The 26,516-nt window shown below is 44.8% G+C and overlaps 1 long non-coding RNA gene across 1 annotated transcript in view; it reads right to left on the minus strand.

Moving 5' to 3' along the window:
- Positions 1-1,144: 1,144 nt before the first annotated feature.
- Positions 1,145-26,516, minus strand: part of LOC131485635 (uncharacterized) — a 36,150-nt gene continuing 10,778 nt past the window's right edge. The window contains exons 2-3 of the long non-coding RNA XR_009248950.1: positions 20,277-20,363; positions 1,145-3,003 (exon numbers count right to left, since the gene is read on the minus strand). This is a non-coding gene — a long non-coding RNA (uncharacterized LOC131485635). The remainder of the gene's footprint in view (positions 3,004-20,276; positions 20,364-26,516) is intronic.

The raw sequence follows: 26,516 nt of genomic DNA on the forward strand, positions 1-26,516 counted from the left end.
ATGATCCCAGGGTTGTGGGATCGAGACCTACCTGAGATTCTCTCCCTCTCTCTCTCTCTTTCTCTGCCCCTCTTCCCCACTCATTCTAAATAAATAAATAAGATGTATACAGTCCTGCCCTAGTGGAATACATGGTCTAATGGGGGAGTCTTTCTTAAACAAACAAACGAAATAAATAAAATAATTATCAAACTGATGTGTGCCTGAAAAAAACAAATAAACAGAGGACAATAATAGAGGATAACAAGTGGCAAGACGACCTTCTGGAAGGTAGTCAGGGAAAGAGGTATATTCAATCTAAAACCTAAAAATTGACAAGGAGCCAATTATGCCTAGAGGAAAGGGTCCGTGCAAAGGTCTTCAGGCAGGAAAGACCTTGGTTTCCTTGGATGGCTCTAGCTTAAAACCAAGGGAGAAGGTGCAGAGAGGTCACAGGAGCCAAACAATGCAGATCCTCTGAGACAAGGAAATACACCAAGATTTTATTCCAAGCTAGAGGATACTGGAGGGTTTCAGTGGAGAACTAACACGGTTGGTTTGATAGGATTACATTTAATTTTCTTAAGTATTAAAAATATTGAGGGGCGCCTAGGTGGCTCAGTCGGTTAAGTGTCTGACTTCGGCTCAGGTCACCATCTTGTGGTTTGTGGGTTCAAGCCCCGCTCGGGCTCTCTTCTGTCAGTGCAGAGCCGGCTTCAGATCTTCTGTCCCTCTCTCTCCCTGCCCCTCCCCCACTCGCACTTTCTCTCTCAAAAATAATAAACATTAAATAAATAAATAAATAAATAAATAAATTTAAAATAATTAAAACATCTTGCTAATGTACAAAGCTGCATCCAGCAGACCCTCCTGAGTCATTCAAATGGTGCGCCCCAAGAATTCTTTACCTCTCCCGGGGCGCCTGGGTGGCGCAGTCGGTTAAGCGTCCGACTTCAGCCAGGTCATGATCTCACGGTCCGCGAGTTCGAGCCCTGCGTCAGGCTCTGGGCTGATGGCTCGGAGCCTGGAGCCTGTTTCCGATTCTGTGTCTCCCTCTCTCTCTGTCCCTCCCCCGTTCATGCTCTGCCTCTCTCTGTCCCAAAAATAAATTAAAAATAAATAAATAAATAAATAAATAAATAAATAAATAAATAAAAAAGAATTCTTTACCTCTCCCAATCCCGAGCTTCCTCTCAGGGGTAGGTGGAGCAATCCGAGGAAAGGGCCCTGTTTCAGACTTTTAACTTTCCCGCGGAACAATCCAAGGAAAGGGCCCTGTTTCAGACCTTTAACTTTCCCGGCCAACCCACCAAATGTTGCATCCACACGACTCCTGAAACAGAATGCTACGGGCACCAGTGACAGTTGCAACAAAGTTTATTACAATGAGAGGCAAGGCCGACCGATGGGGACCAACACTCTTGATAAGAGTGTGGCCTCGAACAGCCGGGGTACAGAGTTTTTAAAGCCGATCACATCGTTTTATCATTATCTGGGAACAGAACAGAGAAACAGTTCCCAGATGAGTTAGAAACAGTTGCCAGATGAGTCAGAAACAGTTATCGAATGAGGTGATTATTTTAGACTTTCTGCAGCTAAGTTGCAACCAGTGGATCTCCTTGACCTTGTCTCTGATGCTCTTTTTTGAGGTTTTGTTTCCTTCATTGGTAAAACCTGATTCACAAGAGTATGAAGTATGATTTACAAGAGTAAAAGCAAGGTTGTTATCTTTTGACCTTCAGTGTTAGAACAAAGTGGTTATCTTTCAAGTTAAGCGTTAGCCCTACAGTACAATTTAACCCTTACAACACGAAAATCTCTGTTTTTCTTATATCTGAAAGTGTTTTTATTTTATGCTGTTCTTGAAAAATAGTCTCACTGAGCGGGAATTCTCGGTTGGCAGATTTTCCCTCAGCATGTTCCCTCAGCCCTGTCTTCTCTGTCTTCCATTGAAGCCATTGACAGGTTTGCTGTCAGCCAAATACTCCTCCCTTTTGTAGATAATCTGTCTTTTGGTCTTTCTTTCAAAAATCTATAATCTGGGGTGTTTGGGTGGTTCAGTTGATTAAGCATCCTATTTTGGCTCAGGTCATGATCTCACAGCTCAGGGGTATGAGCCCTGAGTCAGGCTCTGTGCTGACAGCTCAGAGCCTGGAGCCTGCTTCAGGTTCTGTGTCTCCCTCTCTCTCTGCCCCTCCCTCACTCACACTCTGTCTCTCTCTCTCTCTCAAAAATATATAAACATTAAAAACAAAAAAAAAATAAAATAAAACAACAAAAAAGACTATAACCTAAGTCTAATCATGAGAAAAACATCAGACAAATCCTAATAGAGTGACATTCTACAAAATACACAACTGGTTCTCAAAACTGTCAAGGTCATCAGAAATAAGGAAAGTCTGAGAAACTGCCACACTCAAGAGGAGCCTAAAGAGACATGACAACTAAATGTAGTGTAGTATCCTGGAGGACGATGGAACGGAAAAAGACATTAGGCAAAAACTAAGGAAATCTGAATAAAGTATGAACTTTAGATACTAATAATGTATCAACATTGGTTAATTGTGACAAATTTACCATAATAATATAAGATATTGTTAATAAGGAAAACTTGACGTGAAATGTATGGGAACTCTCTGTAATATTCTCATTATTTTTGGTAAATTTAAAACTGTTTTAATCATTAAAAGTTTGGGGGCCCCTGGCTGGCTCAGCCAGTAGAGCAGGCGACTCTTGATCTCAGGGCTGTGAGTTCCAGTCCCACCTTGGGTATAGAGATTACAGTAAAACCTTGGATGTCAAGTGACTTCTTCTGTGTGTGATCCACAAGATAAGCAATCACTTCTAATAAATTTTAACTTGACAAACGATGTCTTGCAATACGAGTTGTACCTGTGTGATGTCAAATGTCACATGATCATAACTGAGCCAATGGTTCTTCTCTCTCTCTCTCTCTCTCTCTCTCTCTCTCTCGCCGTAGGATTGTGGGTGATCATCAATGCTATGTCACATTTCCCAGAAATCCTCAAAAGGAAGCAAAAGCAAGTGTCATTAGATAAGTTCCTTTTTAAAGTTGCACGAAAAGAAAAAGATTCCGTTGAGCCAACAGAGAGCAATGATTCTGTCAGTGATAGTGAAAGTCATCCTACACAGTAAGCTTCCTCTCTCATCTCCCTCACACCAGCCACAAAGTTTTTCAAAGGTAAGTGCAGGTTAATTTGTTTATTTTTCTTTATAGTTTGTATTTTCTTTATTATTTTGTATTATATTATAGTATGGTAATCATTTTTATATGAATATTTTTGGGTTGTGAAATGAATCATCTGAGTTTCCATTATTTCTTATGGGGAAATTCAGTTGATATAAAATTGCTTTGGATTACAAGCATGTTTCTGGAACAAATTATGCTCGCAAACCAAGGTTTTATTGTACTTAAATTTAAAAAAAGAAAAAAAGAGGGGTACCTGGGTTGTTTGGTTGGTTAAACGTCTAACTTTTGGTTTTGGCTCAGGTCATGATCTCACGGTTCATGGATTCAAGCCCAACATCGGGCTCCAAGCTGACAGTGCACTCTCTCTCTCTCTCTCTCATTCTTGCTCTTGCTCTCTCTCTCTCTGCCCCTCCCCTACTTGGGCTCTCTCTTACACTCTCAAAATAAATAAAATTTAAAAAAAAGAAAAGAAAAAAAACCTATTCACCTGGAGGCTTGGGTGGCTCAGTCGGTTAAGTGTCTGACTTTGGCTCAGGTCATGATCTCACAGTTTGTGGGTTCAAACCCCATGTCGAGCTCTATGTTGGCAGTGCAGGGCCTGTTTGGGATTCTGTCTCTCTCGCTCTCTGTCTCTCTCCCTATCTCTGCTCTCCCCTGCTCACATGCATACTTCCTCTCTCTCAAAATAAACAAAAAAAGAAAGAAAGAAAGAAAGAAAGAAAGAAAGAAAGAAAGAAAGAAAGAAAGAAAGAAAGAAAGAAAGAAAAGAGCCATGTGTGGGACACCTGGCTGGCTCAGTCAGAAAAGTGCAGAACTCTGGATCTTGGGGTTATAAGTTTGAGCACCATGTTGAGGGTAGAGTCTACTTTAAAAAAATTTTTTAAATTTTTTATTACTTAAAAAATTTTTTAATGTTAATTTTTGATAGAGAGTGCAAGCAGGGGAGGGACAGAGAGAGGGAGATAGAGAATTGGAAACAGTCTCCAAGCTGTCAGCACAAAGCCCGATGTGGGGCTTGAACACACAAACCATGAGATCATGACCTGAGCCGAAAGCAAGAAGAGTTGGATGCTCAACTGACTGAGCCACCCAGGCAACACCGCCCTGAAAAATATTTTATTTTATTTTATTTTATTTCTGAGAAAAAATTTTTTTAAATAAATGATTCTAGTTTTATAGTTAGGCAGCTCCTTAAATGTTAAATATAGGGTTATCAAAGGACCCAGTTATTCTACTCTTAGGTATATACCTGAGAGAAATGAAAATATTTGACCTCACAAAAATTTATACACAATTGTTCACAGCATTATTATTATGACAATGATTATTATTATTGCCAAAAGGTGAAAACAACCCAAATGTCCCTCAACTGATGAATGGATAACCAAAATGTGGTCTATCCAGGGCGGCTGGCTGGTTCAGTTGGTACAGAAAGCAACTCTTAATCACAGGGTTGTGAGTTCAAGCCCCATGTTGGGCATGAAGCCTACTTAAAAAAAAAAAAACAAAAAAAAAAAAAACAGGGGCACTTGGGGGGGGCTCAGTCAGTTAAGCATCCAACTCTTGATTTCAGCTCATGATCTCATGGTTTGTCAGATGGAGCCCCATGTCAGGTTCTGTGCTAACAGCAAGGGGCCTACTCAGGATTCTCTCTCTCCTTCTCTCTCTCTGCCCTTCTCCCACTTGTGCACACATGTGCACACACTCTCTCTCTCTCTCAAAAATAAACATTAAAAAAAAAATTTTTTTTTAATGGGGGCCGAACTCAGGAACTGAGAAATCATGACCTGAGCAGAAGTCTGACACTTAACCAACTGAACCACCCAGGCACCCCAACATTAAAAAAAATTTAACAGATTCTCTCTCTCCCTCTTTTTCTGCCCCTCCCTCACACACTTTATATAAAAAGAAAAAAAAAATTTCCAAAGATAAAAACAAAAACAGGAGCACCTGGACGGGTGGCTCAGTTGGTTATGCATCTGACTTTGGCTCAGGTCAAGATCTCACATTTTTTAGCCCCCCATTGGACTCTGAGCTGGCAGTGCAGAGCCTGCTTGGGATTCTCTCTCTGTCCCTCTCTCTCTCTGCTCCTCCCCCCACCTATGCTCACTCTCTCTCTCTCTCTCTCAAAATAAATAAATAAAATTTTTAAAATGTGGTCTAAAAAAATGTGGTCTAATCACACAATAGATTATTATTAAGTAATAAGAAAGAATGAAGTACTGATACATGCTACAACATGGATAAACCTCAAAAACATTATGTTAAGTGAAAGAAGTGAATCCCAAAAGATCACATATTGCATGATTGCACTTATATGAAAGGAATAGGCAAATGTATGGAATAGGGAAATCTACAGACATAGAAGATAGATGAGTGGTTGCCTAGGGACTGGACGGGGAGGAGGGGAGAAGGATTGCCAAGTGGTAAAGAGTTCCTTTTAGAGATGATGAAAATATAAAGCGAGGGGTCCCTGGCTGCCTTAGTTGGTAGAGCGCGTGACTCTTGATGTCAGGACTGTGAGTTCAAGCCACACGTTGGGTGTAGAGATTACCTAAAAATAAAATATTTAAAAAAAGAGAGAGGCATCTGGGTGGCTCGGTCAGTTAAGCATTGGACTTCAGCTCAGGTTATGATCTTGCCGTTCGTGAGTTCGAGCCTCGCAACTGTCTCTGTGCTGATAGCTCAGACCCTGGAGCCTGCTTCAGATTCTGTGTCTCCCTCTCTCTCTGCCCCTCCTCTGCTCACACTCTGTCTCTCACTCTCTCTCTTAAAAATGCATAAACATTAAATTTTTTTTTAATTCTTTTAAAAAAAGAAAATATAGGGGTACTTGGGTGGCTCAGTCAGTTAAGTGTGAAATTTTGGCTCAGGTTGTAACCTTGGAGTTATGGGTTCAAGTCATGGGTCAGGATCTGCACTGAAAGCCTGGTTTTAATATACTTACAGACTTATATAACTATCACCATGGTTTAGTTAGATTTTCATTTTATTTATGTATTTTAATTTTAAAAAATGTTTATTATTTTTGAGCAAGAAAGAAAGCCAGAGTGTGACTGCGGGATGGGCAGAGAGAGGAAGACACAGAATCCGAAGCAGGGTCCAGGCTCTGAGCTGTCAGCACAGAGCCTGACACGGGGCTCAAACCCATGAACTATAAGATCATGGCCTGAGCCAAAGTCGGACACTTAACTGAGCCACGCAGGCGCCCTGCAAGGAGACCATTTAAAAAACTATATATTACTGTGCAAAACACAACCCCACTCAGAGGCTTAAAACAGTGACAGTCAATTGTGTTAGTCTCCGCAACTGAGGCAGAGCTCAGTGCGGACTGCTCATCTCTATCTCACATAGCATAGATGCAGTGGCTTTTCTGGAGAGTGGAAGATCTATTTTCAAGACAGCTCATTCACATGCCTAGCCAATTGATATGGACTCTTGGCTGGGAGGCCAGATGGGGCTGGGGCCTAGGGGCTTCTGTTCCTCTTCATGCGCTGTTGGGCTTCCCCACAGCATGGTGGTTGGGGTGCAAGATCATGTGTCCCAAGGAAGCAAGGTGGAAGGTCATGGTGTTCTTATGATCTAGGCTGTAAAGTTACATAATATCATTTCTGTTGTGCTCTATTGGTCAAGACAGTCACAAGTATCCTCCCAAATTTAAGAGGAGGAGAATTTGACTCTACCTCTTGATGGAAGAATGAGAAGATTCTAGAAGAGTACATGGGATGGGAGCTATTATGATGATCATCTTTGGAAAATCCAATCTGCACAGAGGCTGTTGTAGTTGTCCATATGGCAGATAGTGGCTACTGGGTCTAGGGAGTGGCTACAGTGGTGATGGAGAGGAATAAATCTAAATAAGAAGTATTGAGGAGGAAAGATGGATAAGACTTGCTAAAGTCTTAGGTGCAGGAGGTCAGAGAGAGTCAACAGCAGTTGAAAGTGTGTGATGATGGAAGATAACCTAGGAAGAGCACAGAGATAGAAGAAAAATGAGCCAAGGTCTGAGCCCTGACATAGAAATCAAGCAGAAGAGGAGAGAGCAAGATTAAACAACCATCTCAGGGAGAAGGACATTTGCTGTTGGATGTGTTTTGTTGAGTGGGGATTAAGAGAGGGTTTTTACTCTTAAGCCAGACAAGCGTCCTGGGGCTCTAATTCTAGCCCCCCAGCAAAAAAATAAAACTTGAGGGGGGATGATAATGGTTCAAACTGGGTTTTGATAATGCTCAGGTGAGTAGCAAGAAGGTTTCAGAGGCTAGAAGTAAAAGGGAAAGGAACCGGGGCAACAGGTTTGGTTTTCTTCCTCGAGATAATGAGGAACCAGGAAGGTGTCACACTTGGCAGAAGACAGAGTCAGAGTCAGAGTCGTGTCTGAGAGCTTTTAGTCCCAAATTTAGCATTTCACAAGGGAGGAACCAGAGGCCCTAAAGAGCCTCACCAGTCCTGGGCCCCCCACAGAGTCCCTAGAGAGCCTCACTAGCCCTGTTCCCCACAAGCCCAATATTGGTCACTGGCAAAAACAAAAACAAAAACAAAAACCACACTGTTGATGAGCTGGAGGCCAACTAATGATGCTGGGGCCACATGGTTTCCACATGGCTACCACATCTGACTGATGCCAGCAGAGGGCAGCAGAGAGCCAGGGCTGCAGGGTCTTAGGCAGGCTGACCGCCCCCAGCCCTGGCAGAAGAAAGATGGGAGTCTAGAATGGGGCAAGTACTTTCTTCCCTTTCTCATGTGAGGATTAAAAAAAAATTTTTTAATGTTTATTTATTTTTGAGAGAGAGAGAGAGAGAGAGAGAGTGAGCAAGGGAGGGGCGGAGAAAGAGAAGCAGGCTCCAGATTCTGAGCTGTCCACACAGAGCCTGGTGTGGGGCTCGAACCCACAGACGGCTCAAACTCATGACCTAAAGTGAAGTCGGCCATTTAACTGACTGAACCACCCAGGCGCCCCTCCTCATGTGAGGATTATACATCAATTTCACACAGGGTGATAATAATAATTGTTACCATTATTATACCATCCACCATTTTTTGAGCCCATCCCATCTCTGCACCCCTACCTCTCAGTCACTGACCCAGCCAATAGAAAAAGAACCCGTTTGGGGGTCAGGCAGACTTGGCCTCAAACCCTGGCTCTTCCACTAACATCGTGTGACCTCAAACACATCAGTTCTCTGGGTCCGACTTTCCTCATCTGTAAAATGGGGATAATAAAACAAAAGGCTAAAGGGCTCTGAGAGAATGAAATGGCCCTGTATAAGGTGCCTGCCACATGGGAGAGCCTCCTTAAATTTTAATTCCTTCTTCTGGTTTCCACAGACTGTTTTATTTAGACAAATGTTATTAATGGCACTTGACAGACGTTCATTCTGTGCATATTCTGTACGTGGTCCTATCCTGGGAGCTTGGGGACACAGGGTGGGTGTCCCAAATGGACAGGAAGCAGTAAAAGCACATCTCTGTAAGGGTGGGTCCCCACCAAGTCTAGGGTCTGCCTATCTGGATTAAGAGCTAGGATTCCAAAGTCCTGCTGCCTTGCTTGAAATTTTTCTTGGGCCACTCACTATGTGACCTTGGGCAGCTGATCCTGTTTCTGAGCCTCAATTGCATCATCTGTAAAATAGGGATAGTTGTAGTACCTAGAGGATCAGAATGACATTTATTTATTTATTTAAAAAAAATTTTTTTGATGTTTATTTATTTTTGAGAGAGAGGCAAAGTGAGAGTGGGGAAGGGGCAGAGAGAAAGGGAGGCACAGAATCCAAAGCAGGCTCTGAGCTGTCAGCACAAAGACTGACGCAGGACTTGAACTCACAAACCGTGAGGTCATGACCTGAGCCGAAGTCGGACACTTAACCCACTGAGCCACTCAGGCACCCCTATTTATTTTTGTTAAGTTTTATTTATTTAAGTTATCTCTATACCCCATGTAGGGCTTGAACTCACGACCCAGAGATCAAGAGTCACATGCTCTTCTGACTGAGCCAGCTAGCACCCTCCACAAAGTGACATTTAAATGTGACAATACAGGGGCATCCAGGTGGCTCAGTCAGTTAAGCATCCGACTTCGGCTCAGTTCTTGGTCTTGCAGTTTGTGGGTCTGAGCCCCGTGTCCGACTTTGTGAGATAGCTCAGAGCCTGGAGCCTGCTTCGGGTTCTGTGTCTCCCTCTCTCTGCCCCCTCCACCACTCGCGCTGTCTCTCTCTCTCTCTCTCTCTCTTTCACTCAAAAATAAACAATAAAAAAAATTTTAATGTGACAATACACGGCAAATGCACATAGTAAATGCTCAGTAAATTTAAAATCAAAGCAGTGCTGGGCTCCCCTAAAGTTATTTCTCCCCTGAGCAGTCTTCACTGCTCACTCAGGTCACTAACCACCCTCCTCAGGTTCACCAAAGCAGGCTGGAATGAGACAGGAAGCAAAATTCCAGTATCTGAAGACTGGCTCCACCACCACAGCTGTCTAGCTGTGGGGCCTCAGGCATTTAGCCTCTCTGTTCCTCAGTTTCCTAACCAAAATACTGGGATCACAGTAGTCCCTACCCATGACGGGTTTTGTAAGAGTGCTTAGCACAGTGTCTCATCGAATAAGTACACAGTACCGATTCAGTTCTTCTTCTTTTTTTAAACTTCATTTATTTTTGAGAGAGAGCAGTGGCATGAGCAGAGGAGAGGCAGAGAAAGAGGGGGACAGAGGATCTGAAGCATAATCTGCTCAGCATAGAGCCCGACACAGGGCTTGAACTCACAAACCAGGAGATCATGACCTGAGCCAAAGTCAGGCACTTCACCGACTGAGCCACCCAGGTGCCCCAAGTTGTTCTTCTTTTTTTCTTTTTTTCAACGTTTTTTTTTATTTTTTTATTTTTGGGACAGAGAGAGACAGAGCATGAACGGGGGAGGGGCAGAGAGAGAGGGAGACACAGAATCGGAAGCAGGCTCCAGGCTCCGAGCCATCGGCCCAGAGCCTGACGCGGGGCTCGAACTCACGGACCGTGAGATCGTGACCTGGCTGAAGTCGGACGCTTAACCGACTGCGCCACCCAGGCGCCCCCCCAAGTTGTTCTTCTATGACTACTATTACCATGCTATCTTCCACGTCCACACTGTCATCAATTCCTACGGAGTCAACCTCCTAAAAACCTCTCAAAGCGGTCCTCACGCTCCATTTCCCAGGTCTGGCCCTGCCTATCATCTCACACCCCTATTCTGGGCTTGTTAAAACACAGATTGCCGGGGCCCCATCCCAGAGGTTGAGATAGCCGGTCTGCAAGTTCCCAGCTGATGACCACACTGTGGTCCAAGAGTCACACTTTGACAACCTCTGCTTCTAAGCTCTTCCTAGCCTCTCTGACTCAGGGGTCGTCCGCCTAACCCTTCTCCAGGCAGAGGTCTCAGAACTGAAGTGACTGGGGGGCTGGATTTCACTCACAGAGTCAGAGGCTACAGGCTGGGGAATGAAAAGGAGATTGGTTTCTAGCTCCAGGCGTAGACCTTCACCCTGGACTCTGCAAGGGTAATTTTAGGGCTTGGAAATCCTACATGCACCCCCTCCCCCGAGGGCTCTCCTCCACCCTGTTCCTCTTCCAATCCTCACCTGCAACACACACACACACACACACACACGCACGCGCGCACGCACACACACACGCACGCGCACACACACGCACACACACGCACGCGCGCGCACACACACACACACACACACGGTCTCTTCCACTCACTCCTGCAGGAGTACCAAGCTATAGAGTGTGGAGGGAGCTCCCACTGGGCCCCGAGTCTGACACCCTCATGCTCCATCCAGAACAATCCTTCATCTTTTCCTCACAGATGTTTCACTCACCCTTCTCTCTGCTATAAAATTCCCTCAAAAGCATTCACTAGTAATTTTCCCAAATCACAGTAATTACCTTATTACTTTGATATTAATAGACTTCACTTGGCATCAGGGACCCAGTTGGAACCTGCCTGGACCCCGTGCGTGGGGAGGGATTCCTGGAGGCAGCCTGGCATCAGGGCCGGTCTGGCTGCATCTCTGTGGCTAGCCCCTGCTAGCTCCCTCCCCACCCATCTTCCCTCCCTCATGTGCTTGCCCAGGTCAGAGAACCCTGGAACCAGACTCCTGAGGAACAGTGGGGGTCAAATCACTCACTCTCCAGAAACCTAGAGTCACCCAGCAAAATAGAGGCAGCACCCAGAAGGGAGCCCAGGGCCCCGGGATCCCCAGGCCTGCCTTTCCTCCTTCCTCCCCTTTGCTATGCCCCAAGACAGATCTGACTTGGAGACCTTCCAAACCCTAGCCTGGATGAGGGTAGTCAGAGATGACTCCTTGCCTCGCAGTAATAACTAATACTGATTGACTACGGTCCATAAGCTCTCCAGGTGAAAACTGACTTAAACCTTACAGCCTATGAGGTCACTACTGTCATTTAACCCATTTTACAGATAAGGAAACAGAGTCCTGGTCAAGAAGGTTACACATGGTACCTGGGGAAGTCCTCAGGTGGATCTCAGGTGAACCAATCAACTACAGATGCCCTAGGTTCCTCCTCTCCTCACTCTGAGGACTTCCTGTCTCTAGCAGTGTCTACACCCTCTTTCTGGATCCCAGGATAATAATGAGATTAGCTCATATGTCCTGGGGGCTAACTCTGTACCAGATGCTTTCCAGGTATTATCTTACCTCTCCCTCAGGACGGTTTTCTCTGATAAAGATTTAATTAGCCCCGTTTCAGATGAGGAATGAGAGCTTCAGTGATCCCAAGAACTCACTCTCAGCAGCAGATCTGGAATTAATTGGGGTGAGGCCTGACTCCCAAGTCTATTCCCCTAACCATGAGACTCTTCTGCAAGCACCCTCCTCTCCAAGCTTCAGTTCCCCCATTGTAACAATGGCAGGGACCATTGACGAGGGCTCACTGAGTGCCAGGCACCAATTTGCCATAATCCCTACCTGGCCCGTTGCACTTGATCTTATTAGCGCATTTGAATCTGTGACCTGGCATAACCACCGGACAACACTGCCTTGGTCATACCTGCCCACTCTCAGGTGGACAATGAGTGGGTTTCCAAGTCCAAGGCTCTCCAGAAACATTGCTTGGGAAACTTCCCCCACAAATGGGATGGGGGAAGGGACCTTCTAGGCAGAAAGGCTGCCCAGGGCAAGGCAGGCCAGGGCTGAGAGTGATTGGCAGTCAGACTAGGCCAGCCACACCAGTCAGGGTGGGGGAGCAGTACAGAGGCTCCTTTGTCCGGCCAGAAGCTGCAAGGCTGCCCCATCCCCACCATCTGGCTCCAGCTCCAGCCCAGTGATGCATGATGGGGAAATGGGGGTGGGGGTGCTGAGGGCTGCCCACCTGCTCTGCCTCCTGGGATAAGCCAACCCAAGACCTCCCAGGCCCATCTGGCCAACACATCCCCAAGCCCTAACCACCCCTGGGGACTCCTTTCGACAGGCTGAAATTGGCCGGGAGTGTGGCCAGCCTGTCAGGGTCACAGGTCACCGTTAATCTGCCAGAACAAGGGAAGGCAGGCGGGTGGGCACGCAGCCGGTGTGGGCAAAGCCCTGGCAGTTCCTGCCGTCTGTTCTGGTGGCTATGGAGGGAGATTTTCCTCTTCTGGGAGTCATGGAGATGGGCTAGAGAGAACATCAGACTCTAGGAAAATTGCGGATGCTCACATCTTGCTAGCTACCAATTGCGCTTCTTTCTGTGTGGGGACCCCAGAGAAACTCTCACAACGTGGTTAAGGTGTCATTGCAGCACTGGATGTGATAACAAAATATTTGCAATAACCTAAATGCCCAGCAATCGGGGACTGGATAAATACAAGAACCTAGACAACCTTCCTCAATGTTACTCAACTGACAGGGACTGAGAAAAGAAGCCCCCGATATCAACATGACTTGACGATCTGTTCCAGGAAATGCTTGCCTGGAAAGATAGGACTGTAAACCAATAAATAAGTTTACTATTTGCCCCAGGAAATTATTGCAAACGGATTTGTTTGGGCAAACAGTTTGCTCACCTTGGCAAATACCTCTCTGACAACAAACAAATGAAATGTGGTCTGTTTATACAATGGAAAACTCTGTAGCAGGTAAAGGGAATTAACTCGAAATGGATGGATCTTGCAAACATAAGGTTAAGTGGAAAAAAAATCAATTTGCAGGAAGATGTGGGAAAAATATGAAATATGTGATATTTTTTAAAACACACGAATAATATTATATAGGACTGTAGTGCAATGTAAGTACACTCATAAAAACAAGTGCAAGTGTAAAAACATTCGTGGGATTTATGGAAACCCAAAATCTGAAGCTTTTGTGAAAACCACCAAACTCCCCTATGGGGAGGCAGGAAAAGCAGTGGGATAGAAGAGGAGTAAAGAGAAGGTTTCAATTGAAGCCATGTTTTACCATTTTTGTTGAAAAGGAAAACAAAAAAGATCTGAAGTAACTTGATTAAAATGGTAGGACAGTATTTGATTATTTGGGGAAATAGGTACCCAGATGATTTTTTTTTAATTTCCTAAAATTGTTTTTCACTTCCTTTTTTTTTTTTTTTTTAACTTATCTATTTATTTAGAGAGAGAGAACACAAGGAGAGGAGGGGTAGGCAGAGAGAGAGACAGAGAGAGACACAGAGAATCCCAAGCAGGCTCCAAGCTGTCAGCACAGAGCCTGATGCAAGGCTTGATCTCACAAACTGTGAGCTCGTACCCTGAGCTGAAATCAAGAGCTTGATGCCGGATCGACCGAGTTACCCAGGTGCCCCATACTTTTGTTGTTTTTAAGTAATTTCTATGCCCAATATGGGGCTCAGGCTCATGACCTAAAGATCAAGAGTCCCATACTCTACTGACTGAGCCAGCAGGCACCCCAGAGTTCCTACTTTTAATTCTTTTGAATATATATCTGGAAGTGAGATTGCTGGATCATGTGGTAATTCGACATTTAATTTTTTTGAAAAATTGCCATACCATTTTCCATAGTACCATTTTATATTCCCATCAGCAGTGCTCAAGGGTTTCAATTCCACATCCCTAGCAACACTTGTTAGTTTCTGTTTGGAGCGGGTAATAGCCATCCTTATGGGTGTGTGAAGTGTTGTTTTTTTTTTTTTTTAATGCTAATTCCTTAATGCAAATAATCTTATATGATTTTCTGTATTTAAAAAAATAAATGGAATTTAAGAAACAAAACAGATGAACATATGGGAAGGGGGAAAAAAGAGAGAGGGAAACAAACCATAAGAGACTCTATGATAAGAACAAACAGTGTTGATGGAGGGAGGTGAGTGGGGGATGGGCTAAATGGGTGATGGGTATTAAGAAGGGCACTTGAGGGGCGCCTGGGTGGCTTGGTCGGTTAAGCGTCCGACTTCAGCTCAGGTCATGATCTCACGGCCCGTGAGTTCGAGCCCCGAGTCGGGATCTGTGCTGACCGCTCAGAGCCTGGAGCCTGTTTCGGATTCTGTGTCTCCCTCTCTCTCTGCCCCTCCCGTTCATGCTCTGTCTCTCTCTGTCTCAAAAATAAATAAACGTTAAAAAAAAAATTTAAAAAAAAAAAAAAGAAGGGCACTTGACTGACGACGTGGTGAGCACTGGGTGTTATATGTAAGTGATGAATCACTACATTCCACTCCTGAAAACAATATTACCCTGTATGTTAACTAACTAGAATTTAAATAAAAAATCAAATTAAATTAAAAAAAGAAAACATTTCCAGAGCTAAAGGAAGAAAGGAAGGTCAGGCTCAGGTCCGTGATCCAGGAGTTAAGTCTGTGTGGCATTAGACAAGTCCCTTCATCTGTCTGAACCCCCAATTTTGCCACCCAAGAAAAGGGAGGAGGAATAATCTCATTCCCAGAATTAAGGAAATAACCATTCTTCAGATGTTTGTGCAAAGAAAAAAATTTGGTCAGAAGGTCAACCGGTCAGCCTACACAAGTCGGGGAGCAGCATCTGGATGAAGACAATGGAAGCCCACTAACCCTCCACTGAGGACTACCCATTTCCAAATTTTAAAGCCCTACCCGTTATGCAAAAAAGGAAGTAGAGGCTCAGAAGGTCCAGGAACCTGCCCGTGGTCACACAAGGCAGAACTGGGGTCTTTCCCCAGAGCTGAAACTCTAGGCCCCTACCATTCACTACCTTCTATGTGACCTTATCTTGATCCCAACAGTTCAATAGATTAGGACACTGCAGATCAGAAAGTCTGAGTAACTCCATAATAACAATAACTAAGATTTGATGAGCACTTGCCATGTGCTGGGTCTACCACACTACCCTTGGGGTCCTCACACCCTAGTGAGTAGGTATACATCCTGCTCACTGATTTGAAAATGGAGTCTCAGATAAGTCAGGGCTTTTGCCCAAAGTCACAAAGCTAATAATGCTGGCCAAATATTGGTGTTTCGTCTGTCTGGCTACAGAGCTGGAACTCCCCATCCATGTGCAGAGGACTCAGAATTCGAAACCACAACACATTAGGACTTGAAGCCAGTGCACATTCTTGGCACCCTCTGCCTCCCAGAGAATAAAGGAGTTCCTCAGACCCCTTTTCTGCTGTCCTTCCTTGTGTCTCTTTCTCCCTCCAAGCTGTGGGCACAGCCCAGGGAGGGGCCTCCCACGTTACTTGGAGTCTGACCTGCTACAGGTCCTTCTGGCATCGTGTGGGGGGCTCGCAGGGCCACAGTTTCTACACTATCTCTGAGCTTCACCAGTGGCACCTCCTTCCCAGGCTGCAGATGCTTCTACAGCTGTGTGAGCTTCATCTTGGTCTCCTGGGACCCCCAAAGCCTCCTCTCGGGACCAACCAGCCCCAAGCCAGGTAGGCTCTTGCTCAGTCACCAGGCATTCACACTTGCTTGTGGGTCCCGGAAAGAGCTAAGTCAGCCCACACATATACACATACCAAGGGGTGGTCCTGGAAGGGAGGCGGGTGGGGGGTGGGCGAAACAGGAGAAGAGGATTAAGAATACCTATACCATATCGTGATGAGCACTGAGTAATGTATAGAATTGTTGAAATCATTCTATTGTACACCTGAAACTAATATAACACTGTATGTTAATGAAACTGAATTTAAAATTAAAAGAAAAAAGAAGAAGAGATGCCTGGTTGCCTGGCTGGCTCAGTGGGTGGAGCGTGCTACTCTTGATCTCAGGGTTGTGAGTTCAAGCCCCACGTTGCATGTAGAGATCACTTAACGATAAAAATCTTTAGGGGCGCATGGGTGATTCAGTAGGTTGAGCGTCAACTCTTTTTTTTTTTTAACTTTATTTTTTATTTTTTAATATTTACATCCAAATTAGCATATAGTGCAAAAATCATTTCAGGAGTAGATTCCTTAGTGCCCCTTACCCATTTAGCCCATCCCCCTTCCCCCAACCCCTCCCATAACCCTCAGTTTGTTCTCCATATTTATGAGTCTCTTCTGTTTTGTCCCCCTCCCAGTTTTTATATGATTTTTGTTTCCCTCCCCTTATGTTCATCTGTTTTGTCTCTTAAAGTCCTCATATGAGTGAAGTCATCTGATTTTTGTCTTTCTCTAATTTCACATAGCATAATACCCTCCAGTTCCATCCACATAGATGGATGCAAATGGCAAGATTTCATTCTTTTTGACTGCCAAGTAATACTCCATTGTATATATATATATACCACATCTTCTTTATCCATTCATCCATCGATGGACATTTGGGCTCTTTCCATCCTTTGGCTATCATGGATAGTGCTGCTATAAACATGGGGGTGCATGTGTCCCTTCAAAACAGCACACCTGTATCCTGTGGATAAATGCCTAGTAGTTCAATTGCTGGGTCGTAGGGTAGTCTATTTTTAGTTTTTGAGGAACCTCCATACTGTTTTCCAGAGTGGCTGCATCAGCTTGCATTCCCAGAGCATCAACTCTTGATTTCGGCTCAGGTCATGATCCCAGGGTCATGGGATAGAGTCCCTTGTAAGTGTGGAGTCTGCTTGGGATTCTCTCTCTCTCTCTTTGTGCCTCTCCCTCCGTTTGAGCGCACACTCTCTCTCTCATTAAAAATAAAATAAAAAATAAAGTTATAAAATCAAATCAAATCTTAAAACAAAAAAAGAGGTGGCTCTGGGTCATTCTGGCCTCCAGATTCCCAGCACTCGTTCCTGTGTGTGCCCTGCCCTTTTATCACCTCCTCTTTCCAGTAATCAGCTTAGACTTCTGGCATTCAGACAGGGGGATAGAAACCAGCCTGTGTTTTGGAGTCAGGCCTCAGGACACAAACCATTCTTTAAAGGCAGGGGAAAGAGGCCTGGGCTGGAATAATTATGAATAATAATCATTATTATAGTTAAACTAATTACAGTAACAAGAGAGCAACAACAGCAATAGCTAACCTTGAGAGCTTAGCTGACCTTGAGAGCTTGTCAGTATGCTAAACACACATTGTCTCATTCATTTATCTTAAGAATGCTGAGGTAAGATTGATTTCTTTCCATTTTGAAAAAGGGAAAAACCAAGCTCAGAGAGGTTAAGGAACTTGCTCAAGGTCACACACCTGTCAGGTGGTAGAAACTAAAGAATGAAGAGACTTGGTAACCTAGACTTTACCCTGCCAGATGCTTCCTGGGGGGCTCTGAGAAAAGTTAAACCCTTTTAGAGTCTCAGTTTGTGCAGATGCAGAGGGGAAGAAAAGACAAGAGGACAGAATAGGAGCCAAGAAGTATGGAGCTGAGACTCTGAAGGCCGTACACAAGTTGTGTTTCCACAATGTCAGCTTTATTCGATCATAAAACAAGATTAACGTAATTGTAAAGTAGGTTCAGTATTTCAAATTCAATGACATTTCACTATGCGTTTAACTTGGCTTCATACAAGTCACACAAAATAAAGTACAATACAAAGTCATCCAACAGGGGCGCCTGGGTGGCTCAGTCGGTTGAGTGCCGACTTCGGCTCAGGTCACGATCTCGCGGTCCGTGAGTTCGAGCCCCGCATCGGGCCCCTGTGCTGACAGCTCAGAGCCCAGAGCCTGTTTCAATTCTGTGTCTCTCTCTGACCCTCCCCCATTCATGCTCTGTCTCTCTCTGTCTCAAAAATAAATAAACGTTAAAAAAAAAAATTTTTTTTTTTAAAAATTAAAAAAAAGAAAACAAAACAAAACAAAACAAAAAAACAAAGTCATCCAACAAACATGATACAACATGGATATGACACTTTTTGTAAAATATATGTGAAATGAATTATTGAAAAAATAGTCACATGCTTGGATATCATAGCAATATCAAATTATCATAAAGGTATTTATTTATTATTTTTAAGTAAGCTCCATAGCTAATGTGGGGCTTGAACTCAGGACCCTGAGATTACAAATTGCATCTATGCATGTTATTTTTACCAGCTTCCCTGCTGCTGAAACTCTGATGTCATGGCTCAAAGGTAGAGACACATACCTTTGTGACTGTTTGTCTTACCAATTGGCTGGGTAAGGAGCAGGTTCCAGCTCCCAACCTCTCTACCTTCCTGCCACAGGACCCTTGTACATGCTATTTGTTCCCTCCTCCTAGGCATTATTCCTCCCTTCACTTGGTTAACTCCCACTGATCACCGAGATTTTTGCTCCCCAGCTGCTTTCACATGTAGGTTTCCAGACTGAATGATTGATTTTTAAGTAAGCCCTACACCCAACATGGGGATTGAACTCAGGACCCCAAGCTCATGGGTCACATGTTCTGCTGACTGAGCCAACCAGGCACCCTGGGGAGATTTCCTAATTGATTAGAATTTCATGGCTTCAGAGTTTTATTAGTTAGAATTTCACAACCAGAGAATGCTATTGATTAGAATTTTATGGCACCAGAGAAGTATTGATTAGCCCCAGAATTCTATTACTTAGAATTTCATGACTTGAGAATGCTATTGATTCGAATTTTATGGCAGGCTTCGTCTTGATGTTCCATCAATGCATGCTTCCCCCCAGACACCCACACAGATCCTCAGCTCTCTGCTCAAACTGTTACCTTCTCAGGAAGGCCTTCTCTTATCTCCCTATTTCAAATGGTCTGCCACCTGCTCCTGCTTTATTTTTCTCCATGGTGGTCACCACTTAACATATCCAATACATTATTTACTGCCTCCTGTACTAGAATGTCAGAAGCTCCACCAGGGCAGGGATTTTTATCTGTCTTGTTTACAGCTGTATCCCTAAGACCTAGAACAGTGCCTGACACATAGCAGACGTTTGGTAAGTACTTGCTGAATGTTTACAAATGAATCAATTACATTCAATAACATAATGAATAAACTGTTGTAATTATTACATAAAGGTACCATGCAATCATTTAAAAAAAAAAAAAAAGTGACTGCCTCCCTTCTGTGCCCGACTCAATACTTCAACTCATGATGGAGAGGGGAATGTCTCGCCTCTCTCTGGTTACACCCCTCTTCTTAAGTCAGGGATCTCATCTGAGTCAAGATCTAGACTCCTAGGAAAGGAAAAGGAATTGAAATTGGTAGGTAGGTCTAAAAGGGGATACCTATAATCTAGAACCCCACTAACTTTTCAGACCTCAAACGTTACCATCACCTTTTCTAGGAAGATCTCCCTGATGCCCAGATTAACCTGGCTCCCTTGTCAAATGCTCTCCAACTTCCATACACCCTGTTCACAGCACTCTGTACTGTTTGTATTTAGGAATAGCTAGGTGACTCTTGATATCTGTAGATAAGGATCACATCTGCTTTGTAACTTCTGCCTAGACCAGTGCCTGGTACACAGCAGGTGCTCCAGATCTGTTTGTGGAATGAATACATGAATACCATAACACACTCCTGCTAGGATGGAAAGGGATCTGCTAAGGTCAATAGCAGCCAAGGGCTGGAGAAGGCCAGAAGAAGGACCCTAAGGGGACTCTGAGTTTGGGTCCCCAGCCTCCCTCTGAGGCCATCTCCAGGGTAAGGGGTAGGGTAGGAGTGGGTAAACCTTTTCTATACACGGATAGTAAAACATAGGCTGCTGCTGTTGTAGCAATTAGTCATAGACAATATGCAAACAAAAAGTCAGCTGTGTTAAAAAAAAAACAAAACCTTCACTTACTGGGGTGCCTGGCTGGCTCCTTTGGTAGAGCATCCATCTCAGGGCCGCTGAGTTCAAGCCCCACCTTGGGCTTGGGCGTGGAGCCTACTTTAAAACAAACAGACCAACAAAAAACCCTTCACTTACAGACCTAAAATTTGAACGTCATATTAAGTTTCACATGTCACAAACAACATTCTTACTTTGGTCTTCTCAATAGTTAAAAGGTGTAAACACTTCATAAACAGTAAAAAACGGTGGGGCAGGCAAGGGGTATAATTTGCAAAACCCCAAAATAAAACTTTAAGTGGAAAGTAAGGGTGAGAGACTAAGATGAAAGAGGGAAGTTTTCTAAGTCCTCCATGCTGCACGAGTCTCTTAACCACTCAGAGCCTCAGGCTCCTCCTTTGGAAAAGGGAGAGAATAAAAATCCTTGGTTCCCTAGGTGGTCCTGAGGATTAACGGAGGTAACGCCTTGCCTCCGTTCCAAACAGGCGGCGGGTTGGGCCACCAGGTCACTACAGTTACTAATAATCATTATTATTATTACCACAGGGACTGTGGGAGGAGCAAATGGGAGGACGCTTGCAAATTCCCCGGCAAAAAAGTCTGGCACGAAGGAGACCTCCATAGAACCTCCTAATTTCCTGTTTTCCACTCCCGCCTCTCATGCCACTTCTAGGTCCCTCAGGATAGACCTCTCCAGCATCCTCCACCGGCCGCCCAGGCTCTCCTGCTCCCCACAGGCCTTGCCCAAGATTGGAGAAGGTGCCCACGGCAGCTGGCCAGGGTATGGGAGAGGGCCGGGTGTGGAGGGAGGAGGGTTCTGACCAGGTCCCCCGCCCATTGTCTGAGCCAGCCCGCCTGCCGGCCAGCCCGCCAGCCAGCTGATGTCCCCAGTCTCCGACACCAGCTGGCTGGCCCCACCCCAACTCCCCCTCCTCCCAGGCCCTCCTTGTCACTCAGCCTCCGCCTGCCCCCACCCACCCACCCACAGCCTCAAAAGATGCTGGGTGTGACCAAAGGATCTGAGCTTTGTCCCCCAAATGGTAGGCTGATTTGCATTCCTTTGGCAATTTGCACACTCCATTCATTTGTAGAGAGCTAGAAGTTGCAAAGCCTGCAGGGGTCTTTGGGTTTATCTGAGTGGGGTTTGAAAATGTGATTTTGGGTGTTCCCTTTCAGCCTTCAGCACTTCCTTATTCTGGAGCATTGGCCAAATGATGTTGCCATTCTGATCCTCAGTTTCCTCATATGTAAAATAGGGACAATAACACCTTTCCTACAGAGTAGTAGTGGGGTGTAAATAGGAGAACGCATGCAATGTACCTGGCACAAAGTGTATGCTCAACAGATGTTACTTGCTATATATCATCATATATATGTATAATAGAGCCAACTGTTAAACCTGTGCTGTCCAATAAGGCAACCACTAGGCACAGGTGGCTATTTAAACTTAAATTGGCACTTTAGTTCATCAGTCACACCAGTCACAGTTCCCTCTATAGCCACAAGTTCTGGCGGCTGTCGTACCTAGCAGCGTAGATATAGAACATTCTCATTACCAAAGAAAGCTGTATTAAACTGTGCAGATGCAAACCTTTCTAATTCCGGAGCTTTTCTCCCTTTCCCAAATAGGGCTCTCCCTAAGGCAGTCTTTCTCCCCGCCCCCTTCAAGGTAATAACCTTGGTGAGTGGGTGTTCTTTTGTTCTCTGCACCTGGGCAGGAGGGTGGAGAACAGGTGTGGAGCTGTGCCCTGGAGCACTAAGGGGGTGGGCGCAATTGTCCGAGTTGTAAAGCAAACAGCTGCACCCAATTCTGCCCTAGCCACCAGCAGGAGCCTCCTGGGGCCCGGATGTGGATGAGGGAGGGGAGACACTGGGAGTTTCAGCCCCTGTCCCTTCCACCTCCCAGAGGCAGCTTAAGGTCACACAACATGTCTGAGCCTGGGATGAGCAGTTTCCAGCACAGCTGACACCTGGGGAAGGTGTACCAGATGGGAGGCCCAGAGTGGAGGGGTGGGGGGGGAGGATTAGCAACCTCTCAACGCCAAGGCTCAGCTGCACCAGGGGCTGAAAGGCATAAATAGGTCACATTCAGACTATTTCAAACGATATGCATCCTCTGTGGTCCCACCTCACTTCAGGAGTTTAACAACCCATAGCCAGACATATATATTTCCACGTGACTGTCCACTGGCATCCCAAAGTCAACATCCTTGAACCTGAATTCTTGCTTTTGCCTCCAGGATGTGTCTGTTCATCCCGCAGCTGTCTCCACCCCAGGAGATGGCTGCCGCATCCTTTCAGCTGTCTGACTCAAAACCTTAGAATCATCCTTTACCTTTCTCTTTCCCATACCCTACAAAGGAACTATCCGTAAATCCTATTGGTTCCACCTTTAAAATATGTCTTGAGGGGCGCCTGACTGGCTCAGTTGGTGGAGCATGTGACTCTTGATCTCTTGACCTTGGGGTTGTAAGTTTGAGCCCCACGTTGGGTACAGAGATTACTTAAAATTTTTTTTAAATCTTAAAACTATAATATGTACATATATGAGATGAGATATATTTATTTCATATATATATATATATATATATATATATATATATATATATATATATTGAATCCACCCCCTCCTCACCATCAGCCTACTGTCACCTTGGTCTGAGCCACCATTGTCTCCCTCCCAGATGGCTGTGGCAGCTTCCCACCTTTGCCTCCTCCAGTATACTCTTCACCCCAGGGGCACTGAAATCGCTTCACTCCTGAGCTCCAAACTATTTAGTGGCTCTGAAATTCACCTGCAACAAAGTCAATTTCCTTACTGCTGCCTACTGATCCCCATTTATAGGGCCCTGAACCCCTTGCCCAGACACATAGTTCGGTGTTCTTTCTGTGCCTTGCACACTCCTGCCTCAGGACCTTTGCTGCTGCTACCCTCTATCAGGAGCCCACTTTTTTTTTTTTTATTTTAATGTTTATTTGTTTTTGAGAGAGAGAGAGAGAGAGACAGAATCCGAAGCAGGCTCCAGGCTCTGAGCTGTCAGCACAGAGCCCGACGCTGGGCTTGAACTCACAAACTGTGAGATCATGACCTGAGCCGAAGTCGGACGCTTAACCTACTGAGCCACCCAGGTGCCCCTACCAGGGGGCCCACTCTTACCTCAAACAACTTCTAGCAGCTTTCTCGCCTTCCTTTTTTTTTTTTCCTTCTTACCCTCTTACAGTCTTAGGAATGGAAATACCCTCTTCAGAGAAGGCTTTGTCACCTTATATAAAACAAACAGCACTCAGTGGGTCCTCATGCCTTTGTCTTATTTTTCCTCAGAGCACCTATCATAGTATTTATTGACTTGCTCACTGCCAGTCCATTGTCTGTGTCCTCTCACAAGAAGAGTGGCTCCGTGGGGCAGGGATTTTCGCTATCTTGTTCACCGCTATATCCCCAGTACTCTGCACATAGTAGGAGTTGAGTCAAGGAGGGAAGGAAGCACAAGCCTTGTGCTAAGAACCATGTCAAGCACCTAATATGGCTATCTCATCTAATACCCATGGCCCCTAAGGCAGGCACTGTTATTATCTGGCTGTGCAGATGGGGAAATGAGGCTCAGAGGTAATGACTGGCCCCAAATTAGCAACAGACTAAAGTGTGTCTCTTGTACCACTCCCCCACATACAATCGGAATTGACAGTCAGGGAGCTGTAGGAGACTGAATTCTGGGTGCCCCAGGTCATTTAGTTGCATCAGCAAGACGTCTGAAACCTTCTACTCTACGAGTGGGCAACTCTTAATAGATGAGTCTTTTACATGTTCTTAGAGGGAGCTCTAAATCTCCGGGTTTTTCTTCTCTTTTAGTGTAGCTTGTGGTCAATTGTTTAAAGGAAAAAAAAAAAAAAAGCAGCAGCATATCAGAGCTCTCTAGGGAATACTTGAAACCTTTCATATGTGCTCCCTTCCTTCGGGCTGTCACATCCTTTCCCTGGTCTCCAAGTGGCAGCCCACTGAAAGGGTAGTGTGGCTGAGGTCTGAAAAGCTTAAGGGGACAGGTAAAGAAGAGGTGAGAGGGATGGGGCGGGAAGGGGGTCTGAGATACAAATAAGGGCCAGTCAATATAGGACTTTGTAGGTCCTGGTGGGCAGTTGGAATTTTATTCCCGAGACATAGAGGAGTCTTCGAAGTAGTTGTTTTCTTTTTTGATTTCTTAGTGAGGGAAAACATATAGAGCACAAATCCTAAGTGTAAATTTTCTCAAGCGCAGCACACCTATGTGAAGGTGAGCACGCAGATCAAGAATCAGAATTATCACCAGCCCCCAGAACCTTCCTGGAAGGCCAGCCTCGTCACTATCCTTCCCCCATCCTAAAGGTCTCCACTATCCTGATTATAACAGCACAGATTAATTTTACTTATTTTTGAAATTGTATATGTAAATGGAATCACACAGTAGCTACTATTTTTGTGTCTGGCTTCTTAAACTCAACATTATGTGAGATTAATTTCTGTTGTCTGTATAGCAATAATTTATTCACTGTCATTGCTATGTAGTATTCCATTGCAGAATATAGCACAATTTGCTTATCCTTATTCTCCTGTTGACAATCACTTGGGAATTTTCTCGTCTGGGCTCCTGTAAATAATGGTCCTATAATTGTGTATGGGTCTCTCATGAACAGATGTAAGCATTCCTCTCCACTGGCTACCTAGGAGGTATCATTACAGGGCAAGCATATGTTTAGCTTTTTTAGATACAGTTTCCTAAGTGGTTCTACTACTTATAGTCCCACCGCCAGAGTATGAGAGTTCATAAGAGCTTCAGGTAGAGAGTGACACAATCTGTGTCCTAGTCCAACATCTATGGACTAGATGGCACTGTCTATGGCACTGTTTCATCGGATACCATCAGACACTGGCCCAAGGACCAGCCATAAACAAGACCTCTGCCCCTAAGGAGTTCACAGCCTACACAGAGGGTTTAAAATTGTGCTCCAGGGGCTCTTGGCTGGCTCAGTCGGTAAAGACTTTTGATCTCAGGGTCATGAGTTGAAGCCCCACGTTGGGCATGGAGCCTACTTAAAAAAAAAAATTAAAAAACAAACCTGTGGGGCGCCTGGGTGGCGCAGTCGGTTAAGCGTCCGACTTCAGCCAGGTCACGATCTCGCGGTCCGTGAGTTCGAGCCCCGCGTCAGGCTCTGGGCTGATGGCTCGGAGCCTGGAGCCTGTTTCCGACTCTGTGTCTCCCTCTCTCTCTGCCCCTCCCCCGTTCATGCTCTGTCTCTCTCTCTGTCCCAAAAAAAAAAAAAAAAAAAAAAAAAAGTTGAAAAAAAAAATTTTTTTAAATAAAAAAATAAAAAAAAATAAAAAAAAAAATAAAAAACAAACCTGTGCTCCAGTGGGGTTATGGGGTCTAGGCTCTGTACAAGGGACCCTGTATTGTCTGGAAGGACCAGGGTACCCGGAGAAATAAATGGCAGTGGAAGAATGTGACAACAGTTAGTCAAGGACTTTAAGATTAGTTTATCTCTAGGCCTAAAGAAATTCCAGGGACCAATATGGGCAAAGGCCTGGAAGACAGTGCCATCTGAAGAAGACCAAGTATGGTGACCTGGAGTGAAAACATATGTTCTGGGATCAGTCACCAGTTGTGTGTACTGGGGCAAATCACTTGATCCTTGTGGGCCTCAGTCTTCTCATCTGATAAAAAGGATAATATGACAGCACTCAACCCAGCAGGACTGTAAACTACGGCTTGAACTTTGCACATAGTACCTGACACGTAGGAAACATTCAATCAATGTAGCTGCTCTGAGTATTTCTATGTGGCTGGAAAGGAAAGCAGGGAGGCAGAAGATAAGCATAAGCGAAATTGGAGTGTGCATGTACAGCCTCGCATAGCTCCTGTTGGGCAATGAGCATCCAGTTAGCATTTAAAGGAGGCTGGAGAATGGGCAGGGAAACTACATCAGAGGTGAGTTGTGGTCAGATCCTCCAGCTTCAGAGGACAGTTAGTGAAGGGAGAACCTTAGAGGCAGGAAAACCAATTAGGAGGCCTTTGTAATAAGCAGTGTACAAGTCTGCAGGTATGACATATTTTGCAATAAACTGTCTAAAGGGAGACCAAAAAAATAAAGAAGTGATGAGAACCTCCACCTGGACAGAGGAAAAAGACATGGATTCTGTGAAGTCAATGGGATGAAGTGCAATATGGAAGGTGAGAGAAGCCAGCTTCTGTATCAGTGCCCCCAAGGCAGGAGATGCAC

Source organism: Neofelis nebulosa, chromosome 9 (genome assembly GCF_028018385.1).
Source record: "Neofelis nebulosa isolate mNeoNeb1 chromosome 9, mNeoNeb1.pri, whole genome shotgun sequence".
Classification (NCBI taxonomy): Eukaryota; Metazoa; Chordata; class Mammalia; order Carnivora; family Felidae; genus Neofelis; species Neofelis nebulosa.